The following is a 26,573-nucleotide window of genomic DNA, read 5'->3' on the forward strand; positions in this document are numbered from 1 at the left end:
GAAATAGAATTGACATACAATGTTAGTTTCAGATGTATTACATATTGATTTGACAATTCTATACACTACTCAATGCTCACCACGATAAGTGTAGTCACCACCTGCCACCATGTATTACTACACTATTGACGATATTCCCCATGCTGTACTTTTCATCTTTGTGACTTAGTTACTTTATAACTGCAAGTTAAAGTTTGTAACTCTTAATCTATTTTGCCTATACCCCCATCCACTTCCCTTCTAGCAACCACCAGTTTGTTCTCTGTATTTAAGAGTCTGTTTGGTTTTTTGTTCATTCATTTGTTTTGTTTTTTAGATTCCACATGGGAGTGAAATCATATTTTCATGTATGTAAAATGGACTCTAAAGAACTGAATACTTTTAGAAGAAGCACATAAAGGAGAAAAATATATAGAAAAAATAAAACATGTAAAATAGAAAGGAAACTGGCCTGGGGTTCTGTTTACAATCTAAAAGGCTTTCAGGTTCAAATTTAGTCTCTATTAATTTAGGTCAGCTTTACTCAACTACATTTTAATAAGCTGGTAGATAATTTTTAAAGTATGTCTTTTTCCTCCTTACCTTCAAATCAAAAAGTCAGGATGAAAACAATTGAATATCAATGTAATCTTGCCATAAAAGACAGAGTTCATGCTTCCACTTTAAATATCAATTCAAAAAAGAAATAATAAAACATTAAAGACATCTAGGTAACAGAGTTTTTTGAAGCATTAAATGAAGAGGTGATTCTGCACAGTTTGCACCTTCTGGCACACTTTAGATTTCTTACCACATTCTCACTTCAGTATTATGCTAGATAATATAGGATGTAAATTTGCTACTTATTAAAACCATTTTCATTTTGAAAGTTTTATCATTTTTCTTGGGGAAAGAAATGTGAATCAGTCATAGCAAATGGATAGAGAGAAAACATAAGTATTCATTCAATCCCCACATATTTATTGTCAGTCTTTGCAGTTTTGCCTGCCTGAGGCCCTGGGAATAGGATTGTGAGCAAAGCACACAAAAGGGTTTGGCCTCTGACCTCCTCATTTACTAGGTGGACAGCATTAGGCAGGTTAGTTAACCTCTCTTAACATACTAGTTTCTTCATTTATGAAATGTTCCATATAAGGTCTTAAGAATTAGAAATAAAGGGGCGCCTGGGTGACATAGTGGTTAAGCGTCTGCCTTCGGCTCAGGGCGTGATTCCGGCGTTGTGGGATCGCGCCCCACATCAGGCTCTTCCGCTATGAGCCTGCTTCTTCCTCTCCCACTCCCCCTGCTTGTGTTCCCTCTCTCGCTGGCTGTCTATCTCTGTCAAATAAATAAATAAAATCTTAAAAAAAAAAAAAGAATTAGAAATAAAGGGTGCCTGGATGGCTCAGTCAGTTGAGCATCTGCCTTTGGCTCAGGTCATGATCTCGGGGGTCCTGGGATCGAGTCCTGTGTCAGGCTCCCTGCTCCTCCCTCTGCTCCTCCTCCCACTCATTCTCTCAGTCTCTCACTAGCTCTCTTTCTCTCTCAAATAATAAAGAAAATATTTTTTTAAAAAGAATTAAAAATAAAATAAAAGAAAGTCTAAAACAGTACCTGGCCCATCTTATATACTTAATAAATGATAATTGTGATTTGTGGTTATGTCATTAGTTGCTGCTAATGGAATAAACAGCTTAGTGTCCCACAAACCACAGAGGGTATAAGTGAAGATCATTTTTAAGAGGCAGGATTATTATATTAATTTGAATTATGTCTCAATAAATAAGCACTTCCAGCTTCATTTCTTGTGTGCTTAATATCCCAGAATCCTAGGGATATCAAGAACAGGTATAATTGATTCACTGATTTATAGATTCACTGAGACACAGCACAATTTCTACAGATTTTTTCCCCCCAGATTGGCAAACAGATTCTAAGCTTCATATGGAAATCTAAAGGACTGAAAATAGCCAATTTTAATGTAAAGGAGAACAGAGTTAGAGAATTTACTCTAACAGATCTGGTCATTATAAAGGAGGAATAATCAAGACAGAGATGCTGGAGTAAAGACAGGCAAATGGGCCAGGTAAATGGATGGAATAGTCCTGTTCACATATATTATACACCTTATTTATGAAAAGTCTGGTTCTTCAGAGCACTGAAGGAAAGGACAATCTTTTCAATGGGTACTGAATAAATTAGGTGGCAATGTGGGGAAAAAAAACAAAATTTGCCCCTATTTCACAGCTTTCAAAAATAATAAATTCCAGGTAGATTGTACCTGGAGTGTAGAAGGTAAAACAATAAAGCTTCTCTAAGATAATCTAATAATATCTTCATGATGTGGAAGTGAGAAAGTTTTCTTTAATAATATACAAAAATTACTAACCGTAAGGGGAAATATTTAAAAATGGACTGTATCCAAATTAAGGATTTCTGTTTACCAAAGATACCAAAATGATGATCAAAATCATCAGTGAATCATCATTAGTGATTGGGAGGAAAACATATATACCACATTTAATGAATTAACATTTATTGACTGCTTACTTATGTACCATCCACTGTATGCCAGATGTTCAACAGTATGTGGGGGTCTGTGTCTGTGTGTGTCTGTGTGTGTCTGTCTGTGTGTCTGTGTGTGCTTGTCTGTGTGTGTCTGTGTGTGTCTCTGTGTCTGTGTGTGTGCATCTGTGTGTCTGTGTGCATGTCTGTGTCTCTGTGTGTGTCTATGTGTGTGTCTATGTGTGTCTGTCTGTGTGTCTGTGTGTGCTTGTCTGTGTGTTTCTCTGTGTGTGTCTGTGTGTCTGTGTCTGTGTGTCTGTTGTCTGTGTGTGCATGTCTGTGTGTCTGTGTGTGTCCCTGTGTGTGTCTCTGTGTGTCTGTCTGTGTGTCTGTGTGTGCTTGTCTGTGCGTGTCTCTGTGTGTGTCTGTGTGCGGTCTCTGTGTGTCTGTGTGTGCATGTCTGTGCGTGTGTCTGTGTCTGCATGTGTCTGTGTCAGTGTGTATGTCTTGTCTGTGTGTCTGTGTGTGTGTCTGTTTTGTTTCCAAAGCAGCACCTGGTTCATAGATCCTCAAAAACTACTTGATAAACAAAATAAATGAATTTAAAATTAGTAAAACACATGTAGAAATAAAAAGACTAGAGGAGTGGCAGAACCATGGATTCAGATGAAATTATTCATGAAAAGTTGATAATGTGTTTCATGCTGGGGGGAGAAAAACAACATAAGAAAAGACAAAACATAGGGGTGCCTGGGTGGCTCAGTCGGTTAAGTATCTCCCTTTGGCTCGAGTCATGATTTCAGGGTCCTGGGATCGAGCCCCGTGTCAGGCTCCCTGCTCAGCAGAGAGTCTGCTTCTCCCTTTCTCTCTCCCTCTGCCTCTCCCCTGCTCATGCTCTCTCTCTCTCTGTCAAATAAATAAAATCTAAAGAAAAGAAAAGAAAAGAAAAGAAAAGAAAAGAAAAGAAAAGAAAGAAAAGAAAAGAAAAGAAAAGAAAAGAAAAGAAAAGAAAAGAAAAGACAAGACAAGACAAGACAAGACAAGACAAACCCAACAGATCAGAGACTGTGGAGGAATTAAGTGACTAAAAGTCACAATTCTGGCAGTAGCGATAAAAGCATCCAGTCAACAGTTCTTCAACTGGAGGTCTCTGTATTAATTTCCCCAGAAACTATGCAAGGAAAAACTATGAATGTTTAATTTTCCCAATCCAATATAATCTGATGAAATTCACACACAGAGATAAATATAAATTACTGAAACAATTCCTTATAATTATATACCCCTGAAACGTCACTTTCAAGAAGAAGAAAAAAGGAGATATTGATACCAGGAGATCAATTTGAAAAAGGCAAGCAACACAACCGCATTTGTGCTCTTACGTCACACTATGAACACTGTGCTGGGGTAGCAGTACATCATTCGGTCACCAATCCTAAATGTATTAATTGTGGGCAGGTGATGTCGTATGTATGATTCCTGATGGAAAGATGAAGAATTACACAAACACTTGCCTCTGTCTGGGATGAGATCACTCAAGCATGTACCTGCAAAGGAAATCAGCTCGCCTCCTGGAATGGGCAAAGCAGTAATGATCACACCAAACAATGCTGTCACCCACAAAATAACAGCATCGCTCCACCAGCCTTCAAATGGTCTTTTCTCATATGAGGTAGGAAGGAGAACGTTTTATAGGTACATATTTTCTAATAAAACATATCATAAACCACATACAAAGTGTTGTAATACTTGAAGGAAGTGTTGTACACCCAGGACTTGCAAAAGTAAAGATTCCAGGTGATGATGTACAAGTCATTAAAAACAGTGATTATAAAAAGAGATCTCGGGGCACCTGGGTGGCTCAGTCGTTAAGTGTCTGCCTTCGGCCCAGGGCGTGATCTCAGGGTCCTGGGATCGAACCCCACATTGGGCTCCCTGCTCCGCTGGGAGGCTGCTTCTTCCTCTCCCACTCCCCTGCTTGTGTTCTCTCTCTCACTGTCTGTCAAATAAATAAATAAAATCATATATATATATACATATGTATATACATGTGTGTGTGTGTGTATAGATATAGATATAGATATAGATATAGATATAGATATAGATATAGATATATCTTATTTACAGCGCATGCTATTTTAAAGATAGTCTCCCAGGCCTCATGATAATCAGTTTCTGAAGCCTTAACATAAATTAAGCAATTATAATATTGACCTTTTTTCCCCTTTATTTGAGAGTATCTTGGGTATTCACTCAAATTAGTAAGAAAAAACTACACTTGCGTGGACAAATCAAAATATTTTTGAGTTAGGACAACTGACCTTTGACTCTGTACGTCTACGACATCAGGGACATATTCTCTAGGCTTATTCTTTGGGCTAAAAAAATACCTTTTACTTCATTATGATATTATAGGAGTTTTTAACATACCTGATGAGATAGGATCTAGTAAAAGTTATCATGAAGTTTATTAGCTTCATGTGTAGCAGAAAATACAAACTGTTCAATAGTACAATTCTTCTAGAGGTTTCCATAGCATTACCCCAGTATCTGTAATGAACAATTCTTGTGTGACACTAACCGCTCGCCCACCAGAGCCACCAACTCCACTGTGTGAGATGAACGAAACCCCTGACCCACCAACTGCTGTAGTAGGCTTCTTAAGCAAGCCAGACCAGTCAGAGCTCCTGTGCAGAATTTTTAGAATATAAATTAAGGGAAAAGGAATATTCCTTCTTGAGTGTCAAATCTTACTCCCTGAGTCCCCAGGGTTTGAAAGCAGTTCTGTCTGACTCCAAAACTCCACACATGCCATCTGTACTATGCTTTAGTGATGCAGAAGACAGACACACACACAGACACACACAGACACACACAGACACACACACACACACACACACACACGGTTTCTATTTGAACTTATTGGTCCTTTCTGAAATACACATCTGATCCTACCATCCTGCTTAGAAATCTTCAATACAGGGATACCTCGGTGGCTCAGTAGGTTAAGCATCTGACTCTTGGTTTAGGCTCAGGTCATGATCTCAGGGTCGTGGGATCGAGCCCCAAGTCAGGCTCCATGCTCAGACAGGATTCTGCTGGAGACTCTCTCTCTTCCCTTCCCACTCCCCCTGCCCCCTCAATTCTCCCTTTAAAATAATAAATCATTAAAAAAAAATCTTCAATACATCTTTACTGACTCAAAAACCCTTCAACTAAACCATATGACATTATACTACAATAAAAAGCATCAGTACAATATAAATCTAGTCACTAGACACAGTGTCTAAATCAGCTGACATTGCTTTTTTCATAGCACAGCTTTCGAAATAAAGGAAGCAGTGAATTAATTTGCATTCTGGTGCAATCTCTTTCTATCATCACGTATTTGTAACTAATCATACACAGACCAACATTTTATACTGCACTCTACATAAACTGGGTCAGATTTTTGTGTGTGTGAAGGCCACACAGTAAATATTTTAGGGTTTGTGGGCCATAAGGTCTCTGTTACAACTATTAAACCTCTGTCTTTGTAGCATGAAAGCATCCACAGACTGCTTAAATGACTGGTTATAGCCATGCTCCAATAAAACTGTATTTACAAAAACAGGCTTCAGGCAAGAATTGGCCCATAGACCATCCTTTGCTCACCACTCTTCTGTGGATAAATTCTCCATTCATCGGGATCGGAGGAATAACTTTCTATAAAAATATCTGGCATCAACTTTCACATATTACTTTACTCAGACACCCAGATTTATACCCATTGTAATGTTCATGTAATGTCTTGAATACATTAAGCACTTTCTTTTCTTTGTCTCCCTTATATCTGTCCTTTTCCCGGGCACAGTTACACAACCTCTGGTCTTGGTCTGTCCTCTATACTATCTTGATTTTTCCTCCACAATGTAACTTCTAAGCCTTCTCAGATTCCTAGACTCTAAAGTCCTTGATTCAAAATTACCCCCACACCTAAGAATTTCATAGCATTTATACATAACTTTTTAAATGTATTCTTCATATTACATTTTAATTCACTGAATATAAAGCTTTATTCCCCAGTAGATTTTACACATATCAAGACACTGATTTTAACTTATTTATCCACATCACCTTGTGAATCCAGAAAATCTTGTAAAGTCACTTAAACTCAATTGGTACTCAATAAATATTTCCTGAATCTGTTGCTGAAGATTAAATCATAGTGTTAGAGAATTCTTGTTTTTCTATATAAAAATTCTCCTTTACAAGCGCAAGTCATCTCGATTTTTAAAAAAAGGACTTACAATTTTAGCAGAGTGCTTTTGGGTTTCTCTTTCCTAGTCTCATGAAATAAAAATGAAGTAATGAACAACATTTGCTGAAATTTTATACAACCACCTGGGGTTTTCCCAACTCAAGTTCAATATCACATGTATCAAAGCCAACTATTTTAATTAGGAGCCCCCACAGTTCCTGTTTCAATATTGTATGACATTCACTGCAGAAAGTCTGTGTGAGGCAAGTAAAACACACAAAAATAACAATGGAGAAAATTTAAGGTCGAAGAAATTACATAATATAGTTGTATTTATTTATTTTCTAATTTCACAAAACAGAAATTTTGAAGGCTCACTAAAGTAAGCCTACTCTTTATAAAATAGATTTCAGGCCAAAAAACACTAGTTTCTGAGATGTAAAAAACAGAGCATTTGAGGTTTTTAGGTCAGTCTTTACATTGTAATCTTTCAGTTAGAGAGTATTAATAATAGTTTGTCGTTCAATATTTGTAACGAAGCTGAGAAGCTGGGATCGTGACCACTACTACTTCACAGATAAGGAAAATTAAATAATTTGCCAGTGCTAATTCCTTAGGTGAGTACTGAAATCACGACCACACTTAGATCCTTCTCCCCATGTTTTATATTCTAAACTAGTTTCTAAGTGCGAGATCAGAACCAGCTACGTTAGGATTATCTGGGAACTCACTGTAATCACCAGATCTTGGGCCCTATCTCAGACATACCGAATCAAGGACTCTGGAGTAGAGCTCAGCAATCTGTTTAACAAATTCTCCTGCTTATTCTGGTACGTGCTAAGTTTTGAGACCCACTGTTCAAAACCACTTACACTAACAGCTAAAATAGTATCTATAATTCCAAGTTGCCAAATCAAGATGCTAATTCAAAAGGAAACTTAGAAAAACAGACATTCAAGCTTAATTCTTCTTCACAAAATGAACACTCTGTGGAAAATAAATAACTATAAGATTAAAGAATTTCCTAACACTTGTTTTACAACACCTCATTTTCTTTTTTTTCTTTTCTTTTTTTTTTTAAAGATTTTATTTATTCATTTGACAGAGAGAGAGAGACAGCCAGAGAGAGAGGGAACACAAGCAGGGGGAGTGGGAGAGGAAGAAGCAGGCTCCCAGCAGAGGAGCCTGATGTGGGGCTCGATCCCATAACGCCAGGATCACGCCCTGAGCCGAAGGCAGACGCTTAACGACTGAGCCACCCAGGCGCCCCTACAACACCTCATTTTCTATTACATACTGCGTAGAACACAGGCACTGTATTCTAGTTAAAAAAAGAAAAACAAGTTGGCTGAGAGAGGTATAGGTTAAAATTCTTAGTCACATATATTTGAGAAACTCAATGAGCAATTCCAGGGTACCATTTACACACACACATACACCCACACAGAATTTGCTGTAAATAATTCTTTAGGAGTTCTGTCATCAGTTCTCCATTATACTTTAAAAAAAAAAAATAACTCACACATCCTTAATGTATTTGACCAAAAAAAAAAAAGGGGGGGCTGGCACATTTAGATAAGTCCTCAGTTAAATATCTGTCAAGTGAATGAATAAAACAAAGGAACAACTGATGACTTGTTTGTGAGAATCACTAGATAAACAATGCCTTCTAATAAAATTTTCTGACCTAGATTTCAAAAGAAACTAAAGTAATTTAAGTTTTTGAGAATTTAAAAATAATTTTTAAAATTATACTTTATCAGAAATGACATGAATGCAAGAATTTATTCACATGTTACTATGAATGAGAGTTCTATTTCTTTCAGACAAAATTTGTTGCAGGTTTCAAGGCAAAGGAAGTTATCAGGGATAAAGAACAGTATTACATAATGATAAAGAGGTCAATAGTCCAAGAAGACATAATAATCCTTAACGTATATGAGCGTAACAGAGTATCAAAATATGTGAGGCAAAACTAACAGAATTGGGGGGGGGGAAGCAAAAAACAAAAAACAAATGAATTCACTATCATAGAGACTTCAACACACCTCTATCAGAAATGGACACATTTCACAGGCAACAGATCAGTAAGGACAAAGGTGAACTCAACATCATTAATCAGATAAGTATAATTGATGTCGACAGACTACTTTATCCAATAACATCAGAATATACATTCTTCTCAAGCTCACAGGGAACATTCACATGTAATAAGGACTATTAAACAAAACATACAAAAAATTCTTAATACTCAACAATAAGAAAACAAATAACCTGATTAAGAAATGGGCCAGGTTTTAGAACTGTTTGTCCATTGTGGGTTGTGTGGAGTCAGCTTGCGGGTCTGGGAGACCTGAAAATTGAGAGCTTCTTCGCTTCCCAGCAGCTGCACCCAGTGGCCTCATGGCTGTCTCCATGCCACAAAATGACTACTTTGAGTTGCACCAGAAGTGCTATGGCTATCGTTTAGATTACCATAAGAAAAAGAGAAAGAAGGAAGGTCAAGAAGTTCATGAATGTTCAAAAAAGGCAAAAAAGATGAAAGCTAAACTCTACCATAAACAGTGCCATGCCAGGAAAACACAAATGAAAAAGACTCAGTATACATGAAAAGATAAACACCAAACAAAAGAAAGATGGAGTCTCCACAAGGAGCAGCCCCTGCATATCTATGGACAGTAGGAACAGAGCTAAAGTACTTTCCAATATGATTAAACAAAAACAAAAAGAGAAAGTGGGAAAATGAGAAATTCCTTTGCTCAAAGTTCATGCCCAGGGAGAAACAGAAATGTTAAAAGTCATTCAAACAGGAAGGAGAAAGAAGAAAGCATGGAAGAGGATGGTTACTAGCGTCTGCTTTATTGGAGATGGCTTCGCTCGAAAACGACCCAAATATGAGAGATTCATTAGGACAATGGGCTTATGAGTCAAAAGATCCATGCAACACAGCCTGAATTGATAGTCACCTCTTGCCTGCCAATATTTGGTGGAAAAAAGAATCCCTTATCCCAACTATATACAACTTTGGGAGTTATTACCAAAGATACTGTCATTGAGACACACGTGAGTGAGTTGAGCCTGTGACACAAGAAGACAAGGTTATTTGGGGAAAATATACCCAGGTTACTAACAATCTTGAAAACAATGGACTTATAAATGCAGTCTTGCTGGTTTGACAGCAGTTTCAGACAAATAACTCCTTATAATTACTGAAGACTACACGCTTATCAGGAAAACCACCATTACCGTTGTGGTTCTGAATACCACCAAACAGCCTAACATATCTGCAGTCATCAAAAGAACTATTTATCCTATTGTAAAAAGCATTAAAATAGCCCAATTAAAAAGAGAGAGAGAGAGGAAGAAGAAGAAGAAGAAAAAAGAAATGAGCCAAACGCTTGAACAGACACCTCACCAAAGAAAATACAAAGGTGGCAAAAAAATAAGCATATGAAAAGATGCTCCATACATATGTCATCAGGGAAATGCAAATTAAAACAATGAAATGTTACCAGATGCCTATGAAAATGGGCAAAATCCAGAAACTAATAACACCAAATCCTAGCAAGTATGTACAGTAACAGAAATTCGCATTCATTAACAGTGGGAATGCAAAACCGTACAGCCAGTTTAAAAGACTCTTTGGTAATTTCTTACAAAACTGAACACATTCATACGATCCGAAATCATGCTCCTTGGTATTTAGCCAAAGGAGATGAAAATTTATGTCCAGACAGAAACCTGCACATGGATGTCAAAAGCAACTTTATTCACAATTACCAAAACTTGGGAGCAACCAAATGTCCTTCTGGAGGTGAATAAACTTTGGTATACCAAACACTGGAATATTCAGCACTAAAAAGAAATGATCTATCAAGCTATAAAAAGACAAGGAGGAAACTTAAGTGCATATTATTAACTGAAAGAAGCCAATTTGAAAAGGCTGCATACTGTATGATTCCAACTATATGACATTCTAGAAAAAGCAATACTACGGAGACAGTAAAAGGTTAGCAATTGCCAGGGATTTGGTGGGGAGATGGGAAGAATGAATAGGCAGAGCGGAGGGTTTTTAGGACAATGAAGGTACACTCTATTAATGGTGGATAGATGTCATTATACATTTGTCCACACGCATAGAATGTATAACACCAACAGTGAACGCTAATGCAAAATATGGGTACTTTTGTATGTCATTTAAGTCCATCAATTGTAACAGATACCATGAGATGAATTCTAGAGAATGAAGTAGGGTTCATCTTGCACATAGGGAAGAATCTATTGATACAGAGGCTGATACAAAGCAGAGCTTGACATATCATAGATGCATTACAATAGAAGAGAGGTAAAAGACACAAAATTACTTGAAAATTAAAAATTTCAATCTGTTACACAAATGATATAGTCATTAGTTTATTGATTTTGATGTCAGGTAAAAATAAGTTAAAAGAGAATTATTAATATTTCCTGAAACAATAAGAGCCAGCCATGTTTGTAAATACATTTATTTATTAAGACTGACCTGATTTTTTAAAAATTCAAACTTTTCAGCACTGATCTCTAAGGCTATTTATTCGAAACCTTACTTGTAACTTCATCGGAATTTTGAAAGTTCCATATAATGCAACTAGCAATTTGGATTCTGCTCATTAGATTCACAATTTTCTCTAAATTTATGAAATGGACTTATAAAATCATATGATTATGAAATTCGTAGTAAGCATAAATCAGTATAGGATACTGCCAAAACTTATTTAAAATGTCGTATAAATGAAATCCCAGTAGTAGAAGGGATTAAAATGGTTGTGTCCTTACTCTCCCCAGAGATAATAATTGTAAGTATTGTATAAAATTATATAAAGTTAATTCTAAAATACAAACTGAAAAATTTCCAAAGCAGAAACAATCAGAGGAAAGCATAATACACAGGCAAACCTGCAACAGAGAGTGGTAAGAACAGTGAGTTTGTGGCTTTTTGATCTCAGAAAATTGACAATCTCCCTTACCCTTTGTCTATGTTTGCAGAAAATGACACAATTATAGCCTTACTGGCAAAGGGAAGAAGAGATTAGAATTCGCAAGAAAATTTAAAGATGAAATCCTAGAAATCCTAACAGCAAAGCTTCACAGGTACAGGGGAGACAGTAGGAAGTATGGCAAAATGCAGGTAGAGATCAGAGAAAAAAACTATGCTCAAAAACCAGAGCTATGTAGACCCAATCTTCAAAGCTGAGTTTTCTCCTAACAGTAAATTTTTTAACCATACATAATTTAAACAGCAGAAGGCACAAAGCTTTAAGTCCTTGTGGACTTGAAGTTTCAGAAGAGAGAGCCTGAAATTGACAGAGCACAGATAAATAGAGAAGGAATGCACAAAAAAGCAAAAGTGGAAAGCCATGAAAACAGAGCAGAGATAAGAGTAGTTGCATATGGTGCAAGAGATAAAGTTTACAGTTTGAAACCAGATAAATTAACTACTTATTAAAACAAGAAACAAAAATCTTCACATGAACATGACAGAATCCAGAGTCACTAAAATGTAATATCAATAATATTCAGTTTTCAATCAAAAATTGTTAGACATGCAGAAAAAATGTAGTGTGGTCATTATGGACTAAAAAATAACCAATAGAAAATTACTCCAAGAGGGTCAAGATGTTGGATGTATCAGACCAAGATTTTATAGCACCTATCAAAGATATATTCAAAGAACTAAAGGAAAATCATTCAATAAATTGAAGAACATTATGGTATCAATGAATGTACAGATGGATAATCTCAAGAGTAAAATGGGAACTCTAAAATAAATAACCGAAGTGAAATAAGTCAAGCAGAGAAAGACAATTATCATATAGTTTCACTCATTTATAGAACATAAGAAATAGCAGGGGGATCGGTAGGAGAAGGAAGGAAAGAATGAAGGGGGGATAAACAGAAAGGGGAATGAACCACAAGAGACTAGGACTCTGGGAAAAAAACTGAGGGCTTCAGAGGGGAGGGGGGTGGGAGATTGGGATAGGCCGGTGATAGGTATTAAGGAGAGCACGTATTGCATGGAGCACTGGGTGTTATATGCAAATAATGAATCTGGAACACTACATCAAAAACTAAGGATGTACAGCATGGTGACTAACATAACATAATAAAAAATTATCATTAAAAGTAATAATAAATAAATAAATTAATTAATTAATTAATTAATTAACCAAACAGTAATTTGGAGACTGAAATCTACAATAATTAAAATTAAAAATTAAGATGCTACATGGGCTTAACAATAGTTTGGATATCGCCAAAAAAGAAAGAGTAAATATGAAAATAAATCAGTAATCAACTCAAGAATCATAAAAATAAATGGTTGACAAATATTAACACCACATTAGAAACTTGTAACACAAATATGAAACAATCCAATATTGATATAAATGGAATCCCAGAAAAAGAGGAAGGATAAAATACTCAAAAAAATAAATGACTGAAAACCCTAAGTTTGGTAAAAAAAAAAAAAAATGTAAGGATCTAGAAAATTTAATAGATACACCATAGCCAAAATGTTATAAGCCAAAGATAAAGATAAAATCTTGTAAGCAAACAAAAATTATTCATTTAATAAAGACAAACATTGATATGAATAAAAATAGATACCCGAAATGATTGAAGGTGTTGAAATTATAATTTTCAAAGTGTTGAATAAAAACAAACAAAAAAATTCTATACCCAGCGAAGCTGTCTTTCAAAACTGAAAGGGAAATAAAGGAACATTTAAATTGAAAAAAGAGGGAGAATCATTTCCCAGCAGACTTTTACTATAAGAAATGCTTTAAAAAAAAAATTCTAAAGGAATATATTAGAAAGACTGAAGAAATAAAACCAGCTAGGAATTCAGATGGATTAAAAAGATAAATATGTTTTTAAAAATTATATACACACACACACACACACACACAAGATTTTACATATCTCATTTATATATTTTAAATTATATATGCAATGTATATATGCGTGTGGACTCTTTTCCTCTTAATCCTTCTAAAAGACATAAGACAGAACAAAGCAAAAGTAACAATATTGTTTTGATAGTCTTATAATTCTGTAAAGACTCAGAGAGGAGGCTGTTTTTTCAAATACCCAATTTTCAACAACAAAAAATCACAAGACATAGAAAACACAGGAATAGGAATATAAGTAAATATGCCAACAAACTCTTTCAAAAATTTGAAGAGAACACTTCCCACCTCGCCCTATGAGGCCAGTAGTTCCCTGATAGCAAAGATAAACACAAAGACACTAAAAATAGATATATTAAAAAACTCCTACAGACCAATATCCTCAATAAAGATGCAAAAATCCTCATCAAAATACTAGCAAGCACAATGCAGCAGGAAAGAAAAAAATGTACACCATGACCAAGCAGGATTTATTCCTATAATACAAGAATGGTTTAACATGTAAAAATTGATTCAATCAGTGTAACCCACCTCATTAACAGAATGAAAGAAAATAACCATATAATCATCTCGATTGATGCAGAAAAAGCACTTAAAAAAAACCCAATGCCCTTTCATGATAAAAGCAGTCAACAAAGTAGGAAAAAAAAGAAACTACCTAACATAATAAAGGCCAAATATGAAAAGCCCACAGTTAACATCATAAGCAGGGGTGAAAGACTGAAAGCTTTCCCTCAGAGGAACAAAACAAGGAGGATTGCTTTCACTATTGCTATTTCCCATATTATTGGGAGTTCTTAGAGGAATTAGGCAAGGAAAAGAAATAAAAGACATCCAAATTGTAAAGAAAAGGTAGTAAAGTAACCTCTGCAGACAACATAATCTTAAACGTAGGAAACATGAAAGCTTCCACAGGAAAAAAAAAAAAAAAAAAAAAAAAAAAACTCTTAGAATACAGAAATTAAGCAAAATTGTGGAACACAAACCAGCATGTAAAACCAGTTGTGTTTTCACACTAATGTTGAATAATCCAAAGGCATTTTAAAAAAGTATTCTATTTTTTTTATTTTTTTAAGATTTCATTTATTTATTTGACAGAGAGAGCACAGCAGGGGGAACAGCAGGCAGAGGGAGAGAGAGAAGCAGGCTCCCGACTGAGCAGGGAGCCCAATGCCATAAAATATTTCTGAAAGAATTAATGAGATTATATCCCTGTTCATTTATCAGAAGACTTAATATTGTGAAAAAGTCAATAATTACTAAAGGAATCTATACAATGTAATCGCTACCAAAATCCCAATAATTTTCTTACAAAAATAAGTAAATCCATCCTAAAATTAATGTGCATCTCAAGGGATCCTAAACAACCAAAACAATCTTGAAAAATAAGAACAAAATTGGAGGACTCATACTTGATATCAAAATTTACCAAAATAGTGTGGTAAGCCACAATAACCAAAACAATATAACAGTGTCATAAAGACAGACATAAAGACCAATAGAATAGAATAGAGAGCACAGAAATAAACCCTCACGTTTGTGGTCAAATTTTGACAAGAATATCAAAGTCTTCTCAATAAATGGGGCTGGGAAAACTAGACAGCCATCTGCAAAACAACGGAAGTGGACATTTACCTTACTTATAAACTCAAACTAAATCAAAGCTATAAAACTCTCATGAGAAAACCTAGGGGAAAGACCCCAAGTCTGCATTTGGCAACAATTTCTTGGAAATGACACCAAAAGCAAAGATGACAACAACAAAAAATAAATACACTGGACTACATCAAAATTAAAGCTTTTGTGCATCAGTGGACACTACCAACAAAATGAAAAGTCAACCCACAGAATTTGAGAAAAATATTTGCAAATCATATTCTGATAAGAGATTAAAATCCAGAATATATAAAGAACTCCTACAACTCAACAACAAAATAAAAACCCAATTCAAGATGGACAAGGACTTGAAAAGACATGCAAATTACCAATAAGCACATAAAAAGATGGTCAATGTCACTATCCTTAGAGAAATGCAAAATCAAAACCATAAAACCACCTTACATGCATAAGATGACCACTATCAAAAATAAAAAAATTAGTGCTGTGAAAGAACAAGGAACATGTTACCTACATAAAATTTCATGTTACATTTACTTTACACAGAGGAAATTTTTTAAAAATTATTTTAGCAGGATACAAATTCAAGTTTTCATTAATTTTTTTTAAAAAGCATTAACTCTATTCAAATTCAATATTTAATATCTTCCAATGTTTCACTTTTCTCTTACCATAATTACATAAAGAAATCATAAAGACTGTTTAATCTTAAACATCATATATATAATTACCCCTCAAATCCCCTCTAATTTACCCAGGGTATTACTATATTATAGTTTCCTACGGGCTCAATGATGTGACAATGATTGAGAAGCAGAGCTATATTTAAGCCTCCTTACCCAGTTATTGGCCAGTTAATTTAGTTGTAAGAATATATGAAGGGAGCAGAAATATAGCACTCTGTCTCAAAAAGTAGTATCTGTAATAGAGCGAACTTTGTGAAGATACTTTCATTTAAAAAGCAGTTTTGCTTATTCTATAATGTAAAATCAGATAAGCCTGCTAGGGTCGGAGGGGATAAAAGAAATGTACAAGCGGTCTGTTAGCAGGTAATGGGCTTGTCAGATGTAAACGACAACCACATGTATGCAAATGATGCAAGGTTTTCCAGTCAGATTCTTACTCCTTCATTACCAGGGTCTGGAAAACAAAAAGTGTCATATGCTCAAAATGTAAATGATTCCTATATTTGAATATTCACAATTGGAAATGCCTGGCAAGATGTTCAAAGCTATGCTGCCTTGAGATTTGAAACACTTCTCCTGCACTATTTTTTTTTTAAAAAACCTGTGCTATATGTAACCAGAGATTGAATCAGTAATAGAGCATGAGTAACTAACAGTCATAATGTATAAAACTATCTATTCACCTGTGTTATCCACAGAAAGCTGACCCTCAGATTTAGACATTCCCTGAGAGAGCAGATAATCTGGTTCTAGTTCTTAACCTCCTCACATTCGCATTTACTTGAGGGGATTCATGTTGTGCCATTTCTTCCCTGTGCTTTCCCACCGGAGTTCAGTATCAGGATTGTAATGCCTTGTACACTTTGTTAAGGATGATTGTGAATTACCATACTTTGACCTTTACACTGTTCTACAGCAACCCTCATCAGCAATTGTCATTATCAGTTATTTTTTTTTTCATTATCAGTTATTTATAGCATCGCTGGTCTGTAACAGAAAGGCCAATCTAAGTTCTGAATATGTAAAGGAGGTAGATGATGGAGGAAGTATTTAAAAATGTAAACAAACACCACCACAGCATTTGGTGGCTGATTCTGTTTTTCTAATGATAGGAGTAAGGAATGTTACAATGGGAATCTACACTAAGGCAACTGTCAGTGAAATGGAAATGATATCAAGCTTCGGCAGTTAAGTACTGGTAAAAGGGAATTCTTTTTTGATTTGAATATGAACGCTGAATAAGTCTAGTACAGGATACTGTAGGACCAGATATTTCCATCACCTAAAAAGCTTATCATGTCTTTTCATTTTAGACAAGGGCTTTGAAATAGGCTGATTCTATTGACTACAACTATTGGGTGTTCATATGTATATGTTCTAGAAGTTTTGTTGATAAAAAGTTGAAGTACTGAATTTAAGAATTTAAAATAATTTTGTAACAAAATAACAATAATTTAATTTTTAAAATCTACATTTTCTAATTAACTCAATAAAAGCTTTCCCAGAGTACTATTTTGAGTTCATGACATCCTAGCCAACAGTATGACTGTGTTCGGTTAGAAAACTTTGTATTTAATTTAAAAGAGACTGAGAAGTAATCCCTGGCAGGAAATTTAGATCTCTAAAGAGAATATGAGAAAATTTAATTTTAAACCTAGTGATTTCCCCAAAGAAATTCCAGCTCAAGACATTTTTCTCTTTCTTCTTTTTTTTACGAGAAACTTCATACATCTCATGTAAAATATATCCAAAGTGAATAAAAGTAATATATTTGTGCATAAGAGTTAAGGATATAACACAGAAGGAAATAATTCACAAAAGCACTACAATTCTATCTATAGCAGCTTAGAAAACTAATTTTATCCTCAAGATTTTTTATTGTCACCAATCTCCTTTGGCTTTGCCTTCAGCTTTCTTTTTTAAGGACTCTTCTCCTTTGGTCCAAATATTAAATGTTTCATTTTTGTTGTTTTTTCATCATTGATGGTATCCCTTTTTCTCATAGTCACCCGATATGAGATAAACCCTATTCTAGCTGTTGACTACAATAGTCAAATTGGTCAATGCCTTTCCCTTTGAGATGCTACAGTACCATGAAGGAGGTAGACAAGTAAATTAATATGGATGGTATTCTGGGACATGTGCTGTAATAGAAATAATACCCAGAGAAGAAATATTTGAATCAGACTAGGGAAAGGGACCAGGGAAAGTTTCCTAGGAGAGCTGACTTCCAGCTCAGTTTCAAAGGTTAGGTAATTATTCGGTGAAAGTAGGATCTGTGAACTTCTGACGTTCAGTTCCATTTGGCTAATGTAAGACACTAGCAGGAGACTGGAGGGTGGGAGGAAAAATCATCCAGGGTATTTATTCCCACGACCCCAACTCCTTCGCTCTCTGTATCACCAAAGAGCTGCGCTCCTTTAAGGGTTTTTCTCTTTTGGGGCAATGCCTCGTTTACAGGTCCAGCTTTCCCTAGATTTGTACAACCTAACCTCCTTCCTTTGTCCCTTTGAGTTTAGAGATTATGAAAATGGCTTCATTTTGGCTGGTCTCTGGGTGCATCACCAGCCCTGCCCATGTCCAGAATGAGTTCATCATGACATCATAGAGGCCAACTGCATACCTGGCAGTAACAAATGGCATAGAATCTGTTTTTCCTATTGCACTGTGAGCCCTTTAAGGGTAAAGATGTGTCTTTTCTGTCAGGCACCTCAGGTTTTAATACAATGTTTGGAACAAAAGGGTTCAGCGAATGTAAATTTCCAAATTCAAAGGAAAAAAAGATGCAATTCAATCTACAGTAAAAATTATTTTGCATTAGGAATATTATTAAATCAAGTACAGCTAAACTAAGAAAGCAATGCAAGAGACTTACAATGGAGTAAGACTGGTTTTGTTTTAGAACATTAAAAGAATGATATTACACTTTGTAATCTGGGTTTTTTTTTTTTGTTTTTTGTTTTTTTTTTTAAGATTTTATTTATTTATTTGACAGAGATAGAGACAGCCAGCGAGAGAGGGAACACAAGCAGGGGGAGTGGGAGAGGAAGAAGCAGGCTCATAGCGGAGGAGCCTGATGTGGGGCTTGATCCCATAACGCTGGGATCACGCCCTGAGCCGAAGGCAGACGCTTAACCGCTGTGCCACCCAGGCGCCCCTGTAATCTGGGTTTTGAGTTTATATTGCAAATCAAAATTAGGAAAGACAAATAAATTGGAAATTACAGGGCTTAAGGTCTTCCTATTACCATAATTCTAAATTTAATAGGTTTTATCTAATTGTTAAAGGAACCAGAATTTCTTTTGTTCTTGCTTGCCAACTGAATTTCATCTGACAGAAGAGATGTGTGCAGTTTCAATTTACTTTTAGAGAATACATGGCAATCAGAGTAGAACTCGGACTTGCTCTAATGTGGTGATTTTGACTTTCTAATTAGAACCTCCAAAGAACAGGAACCAATACTTATTGATTTATAGTACCTCTTATTTTCTCTGCTTACTCACTTCTCTTATTTACTCTGCATCTTATAAAAGAAAACAAGGTATTTTTTACCAAAATGTATCTACTTATATTTCTGATCATATTTATTTTTGGTCATATTTATGTCTCTTAAATTGAAACTTATTATATGTGGGATTCTCTACAGTATATCCATGTAGTACTATGTCAGACTCTATACAATATTTCATGGATTTTATTGTTGAAGTCATTCAGTATTTTCAAACTAGTGCTATGAATCATGTCAAGATTATGGAACCACTGAAGTAGAAGGCAATGAATTTAATCATTACATGTACATTCTTTGTCAGAGACTGTTGGCAGAATAGTGGAAGAGTTTCATAAAAACTTACTGTATTGTTAACTCCAATTCAAGATTTCTTTGAACAAAAGGAATGCTTACCAAATTCTCAATAATCAAAGAAAAACTGGCAGTGTGATTTACATTTTCTTGCCTATATCAACATCACATTACATATGAACAAACTAATCCTAAAACTTCAAGAAAGAAAAAAAGCTCACTTATGACACTGTAACCTCGGTCACAAAGGAGGCAAGCACAAGAATTCATGTTGAAATTGAAGGTCTTCATAATACAAATTAATTGCAATGATATTACATGTTTTCTAACATAAATCAACACGCAGCTTAATTTAGATATAATTGGTAGCATTAAATACAGTGTCTACCAATCTATAAAAAGAATTTCAAGAATGCTTTGTTGATATTAATTAATTTAAATTTGCTTTTTAGGATCCTGAGTTTACCCTGCCCCATATTTACAACTAGATATCACCCACATCCAAGTCAATAAACCAGAGAGTGATCCTAAGACTGGCTGAACAAACTCCACAAATAAATAAAGAGAAGCAGCTGCATCTGAAAGGCTCAGAAGGTCAGAAAGGCAGAGACAGCTGCCCGCCGCAGGGAGGGAGCTGCACAAGTAGACAGGGAAGAGAAATGGGCCTTTGCACCAGAGGGCTCCCATGGGGTAGACTAATCCTCATAACATGTGGCTTTAAAAACCAGAGGGGCTGAATTCATCAAGTTTGTAAAACCAGTGGGACTTGGAACCTGGAGCTTTGGAGGTCCCCTGACTCAGCAATGGGTGAGCCAAGAGGACAAGGAATAGTAAGTTGCAGCCCTTAAAGAGACAGCAGCTTCTGTGGAAGGCAAATTTAAAAGCAGTTTACACAATACTAGGGGTAAGTGAGAGACATATTTGTTCACGTTCATTTTGGACCATGTTGGGGGATATCTTTGAAAACAAGGATACTGGCAGGCACTATTTTCCTCCTCTGGCTCTCAGCATAAACACAGAGATACCTGGAGGAATTTGGGCTGCATAGACACTTGTAGCCTCAGCCCAGGGCTCAGAGCAAATTTTTTTAAAGCTGTCTGCACAGCCCACCCAGCCATGTGAGACAGAGCTGGCTCCATGAGCCCTATGCAGCCTCCAAACAAAGCCCAGCTGCATACCACCTGCCACTTTCACAAACCAAGCCCAGCAATGCCTAATCATCAATGCATGCTGAGCCTAGGCTTGCACCCATAGTCACCCCTCTATGCAGTCCCCAGCCACCACAGCACATTGGGATCCAGCATCAAACTGGTGGCCCTATGCAAATTTTGCTAACATTACCACCTCACTTCCAAGTAGCCAGCAGACACACACCCCCACCACCCCCAGAGCTTGGCCTGCCTGTGTCCCACTAACACCACAAAGAGCAAACACAGCTGACAGGCAGAAAGTCAGCACAGTCAAAAGGAAAAGTGACTCAGACATAATAGCAGGACATAAACAACACACATAGGATACTCTCCTGAAGTGCCACGTTGTGGTGACAGGGGACACTGCACTGCGGAGCGCTCCAGGACCTCCTCTTCATAAAGTCACTACTTCCAAGAGCAAAAGACATAGCTGACTTTCTTAACACATAGAAACAGACACAGAGAGGCAGACAAAGTTAGGAGACAGAAATTTGTCCCTTGGTTGATTGAATTTAAATAAAAATATAATAATAATTTTTTTTTTAAATTTATCCCAAATGAAAGATAGGAGAAGGCCATGGCCAGAGATCTAAGTAAAGCAGATATAAGTAACATGCCTGATAGAGAATTTAAAGCAATAATCACAAGGATACTCACTGGACTTAGGAAAACAGTGGAAGACATGAGTTCAACCCTTAACACAGAGATGAGGAATAACACAGCAGAGATAAAAGGCTTAATAAACAAAATGAGAAACATGGTTGATGAAATGAGTAGTAGGATTAAAGAAGCAGAAGAATAAATTAGTGACCTAGAAGACAGAATAATGGAAAGTAATCAAGCCAAACAAGAGAACAAAGAATTATGCAAAATAGGAATAGACTTAGGGAATGCAGGGACTCCATCAAACATAGTAACATTCACCTTAGAGGAGTCTAAGAAGAAGAAGAAAGAGAAAAGGGGGCAGAGAATTTATTTGAAGAATTAATAGCTGAAAACTTCCTTAATCTGGAGAAGGAAACAGATATCCACATCCAGGAGGCATAAGGAACTCCCATCAAAATCACCAAAGAAGTCCAAACCAAGACATAATGTAATCAACCCTGCAAAATATAGTGATAAAGAAAAAAAATTCTTAAAAGCAGCAAAAGAAGTCAGTAACCTCCAAGGGAAAACCCATGAGGCTAGTAGGAGATTTTTCACCAGAAACTCTGTAGGCCACAACAACGTGGCATGATACAAAGTTTGGAATGGGAAAAATCTGCAGCCAAGAATACTCTAGGCAGCAAGGCTATCATTCAAAATAGAAAGAAAGATAAAGAGTTTCCCAAACAAAAACTAAAGGAGTTTGTGATCACTAAACCAGACCTGGAAGAAATATTAAAGGGGACTCTTTGAGGGGACAGGAGAGATCAAATGTTTTAGTATAAAGGCAGGAAACACAAGAGCAGTAAAAATGAGTATTTCTGTAAAAAAAAAAAATCAGTCAAGAAACTCATGAAAAAGGATATAAAATATAATAATATAAAATGGCAATAAATACATGCCTATCAATAATTACTTTGAACATAAATAGACTAAACACTCTAATCAAAATACATAGGGTGAAAGAACAGTTTTTAAAAAAAAGAACCATCTATATGCTGCCCACAAGAGACTCATTTTAGACCTAAGCACCTGTAGATTAAAAGGGAAGGGATGGAGAAAATGTTTCATGCAAATAGATATCAAAAGAATGCTGAAGTAGCAGTCAGACAAAATAAACTTTAAAACAAAGACTGCAATGAGACAAACAAGGACACTATATCATAATAAAGAGGCCAATCCAACAAGAAGAGGTAACAATTGTAAATATTTATGCACCTAACTCAGGAGCACCCAGATACATAAAACAGTTAATAATGTAAAGGACCTACTTGATAATAATACAATAGTAGGGGAATTTAACACCAAATTTACATCAATGGACAGATCATCTAAATAAAAATCAACAAGGAAACAATGACTTTAAATGACACATTGGAACAAACGCATATATTCAAAACTTTCCATCCTAATACAGCAGAATAAATTATTTTCAAGTGAACATGGAACATTCTCCAGAATGGAACACATATTTGCAAACAAACAAAACCAGTCTCAACAAAGTCACAAAGATCAAAGTCATACCACACATCTTGTCTGACCACAACACTATGAAACTAGAAGACAACTACAAGAAAAAAAAATCTAGAAAGACCATAAGTACATGGAGGTTAAATAACATGCTACTTAACACTGAACAGGTAACCTGAAAATCAAAGAAGAAATAAAGAATACATAAAAACAAATGAAAATGAAAACATAATGGTCCAAAACCTTTGAAATACGGCAAGAGTGATTCTAAGAAAGAAGTTTACAGCAATACAGGTCTATCTCAAGAAGCAACAAAAGCCTCAAATAAACAACCTAACCCTGCACCTACAGAAGCTAGAAAGAGAACAACAAAACCTAAAACCAGCAAAAGGAATGAATAAAAATTACAGCAGATATAAATGATACAGAAACTAAAACAAACAAAAACAGATCAATGAAATCAGGAGCTGGTTTTTGAAAAAATCAATAAAATTGTTATACCTCTAGCCAGACTTACAAGAAAAAAAAGAGAAATGACTTAAATTAAAAAATCACAAATGAGAGAGGAAAAATAACACCACCACAAAAATACAATCATCAGAGAATATTATGAAAAACTCTATGCCAAAAAATTTGACAACCTAGAAGAAATGGATAAATTCCTAGAAACATGTAAACTACCAAAACTGAAACAGGAATAGAAAATTTGAACAAACCAATAATCAGCAAAGAAATTGAATCAATAATCAAAAGACTCCCAACCAACAAAAGCCCAAGACCAGGTGGCTTCACGGGGGAATTCTACCAAACGTATAAAGAAGAATTACTACCTATTCTTTTCAAACTATTCTGAAAATAGAAAAGTAAGGATAACTTCCAAATTCATTCTATGAGGCCAGCATTATCCGGGTACAAAAACTGGATAAAGACACCACTAAAAAAGAGAACTACAGGCCAATATCCCTGATAACCATGAATGCAAAAATCCCCAATAAAATACTAGCAAACCAAATCCAATAACACATTAAGAAAATCCTTTACCATGATTAGTGGGATTTATTCCTGGTTGCAAGAGTGGTTCAACATTCACAAATCAATCAATGTGATAAATCACATCAATAAAAGATAAGAACGATATGATCGTTCCAATAGATGCAGAAAAAGCATCTGACAAAGTACAACATCCATTCATGATAAAAACACACAACAAAGTAGGTTTAAAAGTAACATACCTCAACATAATAAAGGCTATATATGAAAAACCCACAGCTAGCATCATCCTTAATAAGGAAAAACTGAGAGTTTTCTCCTAAGGTCAGGAACAAGACAAGGATGTCTGCTCTCACTTTATTCAACACAGTATTGGAAGTCCTACCCACAGCCATCAGAAAACATAAAGGAATAAAAGGTATCAAAATTGGTAAGAAGGAAGTAAAACTCACTACTTGCAGATGACATGATACTATACATAGAAAATCTGAAAGACTACATGAAAAAATTTCCAGAACTGATAAACAGATTTAATAAAGTTGCAGGATACAAAATCAATGTACAGAAATCTCTTGCATTTCTATACATCAATAATGAAGCAGAAAGAGAAACTGAGGAATAAATCCCATTTACAGCTGCACCCAAAATAAAAAGATACCTAGGAATAAACCTAACCAAAGAGGTGAAAGACCTATACTCTGAAAACTATAAAATAATGATGAAATAAATTCAAGACACAAGGAAATAAAAAGACATTTCATGCTCATGGATTGTAAGAACAAATATTGTTAAATATTGTATTGTCTATATTACCCAAGCAATCTACATATTTTTTTGCATATCTGCAAAGCAATCTACATATTTAATGCAATCCCTATCAAAATACCAACACCATTTTTTAAAGAGCTAGGACAAACAATCCTAAAATCTGTATGGAACCACAAAAGACCCCAAATAGCCAAGGCAATCTTGAAAAAGAAAAGCAAAACTAGAGGCAACACAATTCCAGACTTCAAGTTGTATTACAAAACTGTCATGATCAAAACACTATACGGTGCTGGCTCAAAAAAAAAAAAAAAAAAAGACACAGATCAAAAGAACAGAATAAAAAACCCAGAAATAAGCCCATAACTATATGCTCAATTAATCTTCAACATATCAAGAAAGAATGTCCGATGGAAAAAGGATAGTCTCCTCAGAAAATGTTGGGAAAACTGGATAGCAACATGCAAAAGAAAGAAACAGTAGAATTTTCTTACACCATACACAAAAATAAATTCAAAATGGATTAAAAACCTAAATGTGAGATTTGAAACCATAAAAATCCTAGAAGAGTTCACGGGCAATAACCTCTTTGACATCGGCCATAGCAACTGTTTTTCAAGTTTGTTTTCTCAGGCAAAAGAAACAAAAACAAAAATGAACTACTGGGACTTTATCAAATTAAAAAGCTTCTGCACAGTGAGGGAAATAATCAATAAAACTAAAAGGCAACCTATGGGATGGGAGAAAATATGTGCAAATGACATCCCCTATAAAGGATTAGTATCCAAAATACATAGAGAACTTATAAAACACAACACCCAGAAAACAAGTAATCCAATTTAAAAATGGGCATGAACAGACATTTCTCCAAAGAAGACATCCAGATGGCCAAAAGACACATAAAAAGTATTCATCATCACTTATCATCAGAGAAATGTAAATCAAAACTACAATGAGATATCACCTCACACCTGTCAGAATGGCTAAAATCAACAATGCAAGTAGCAACAGGTGTTGGGAAGAGTGTGGAGAAAGGGGGAACTTTGCATTGATGGTGGGAATGCAAACTGGTACAATATGAAGGCTCCTCAAAAAGTTAAAAATAGACCTACCCTATGATCCAGCCATGGCACTACTGGGTATTTACCCAAAGAATACAAAAACACTACTTCAAAGGGATACATGCACCTGTATGTTCACAGTAGGATTATTTACAATAGCCAAAATATGAAAGCAGTCCGAGTGTACATTGACTGAGTAATGGATAAAGAAGTGGTGTATATCCCAAGCTCTCATAGCTGGGGCCACTATCCCCCTGCCCTGATCGCCAGACAACTCAGGACACCCCTCTGCTCCAGAGCCCTGAAATTATTCAAACCCACCAATCCTAAATCCACTACCCTGCCTCACTTGTTCTTCCCTGTGGAAACCGCAGTAAGGGCTCTTACCCACAGTCTCCCCCACTCCCTCTGCCTCTGGACCTAGCCTGTTGCCTCCCGGTGTGACCCTCATGGGAACTGAGTAAAAACTACCTTTTCAATGACATCATCTCCTGATGTCTGAACTTCATATTTTCTATTAAGACTCTATTTTCAAACAACCCTGCCAGAATACCGAGACTAAAAGGGACCTACGATAGCAGGATCCCACCCTCTGACCAGGACATGGGGCCACTGAACACTCCTGACTGCTGGCGAGACGGTATAATGCAGCAGCTCTGACACAGGTCTGCTTCGCAGA

At 35.8% G+C, this 26,573-nt stretch overlaps 1 protein-coding gene and 1 pseudogene across 4 annotated transcripts in view; one reads left to right on the top strand and one right to left on the bottom strand.

Annotated features, from left to right (window-relative positions):
- Positions 1–26,573, bottom strand: part of LOC123785611 (MAM and LDL-receptor class A domain-containing protein 1) — a 660,266-nt gene that overhangs the window by 441,977 nt on the left and 191,716 nt on the right. The gene's annotated exons all lie outside the window — the stretch shown is intronic.
- Positions 9,140–9,900, top strand: LOC123785623 (ribosome biogenesis protein NSA2 homolog pseudogene; annotated as a pseudogene).

Source organism: Ursus americanus, chromosome 31 (genome assembly GCF_024610735.1).
Source record: "Ursus americanus isolate L20-20 chromosome 31, mUrsAme1.1.p, whole genome shotgun sequence".
Lineage (NCBI taxonomy): Eukaryota > Metazoa > Chordata > Mammalia > Carnivora > Ursidae > Ursus > Ursus americanus.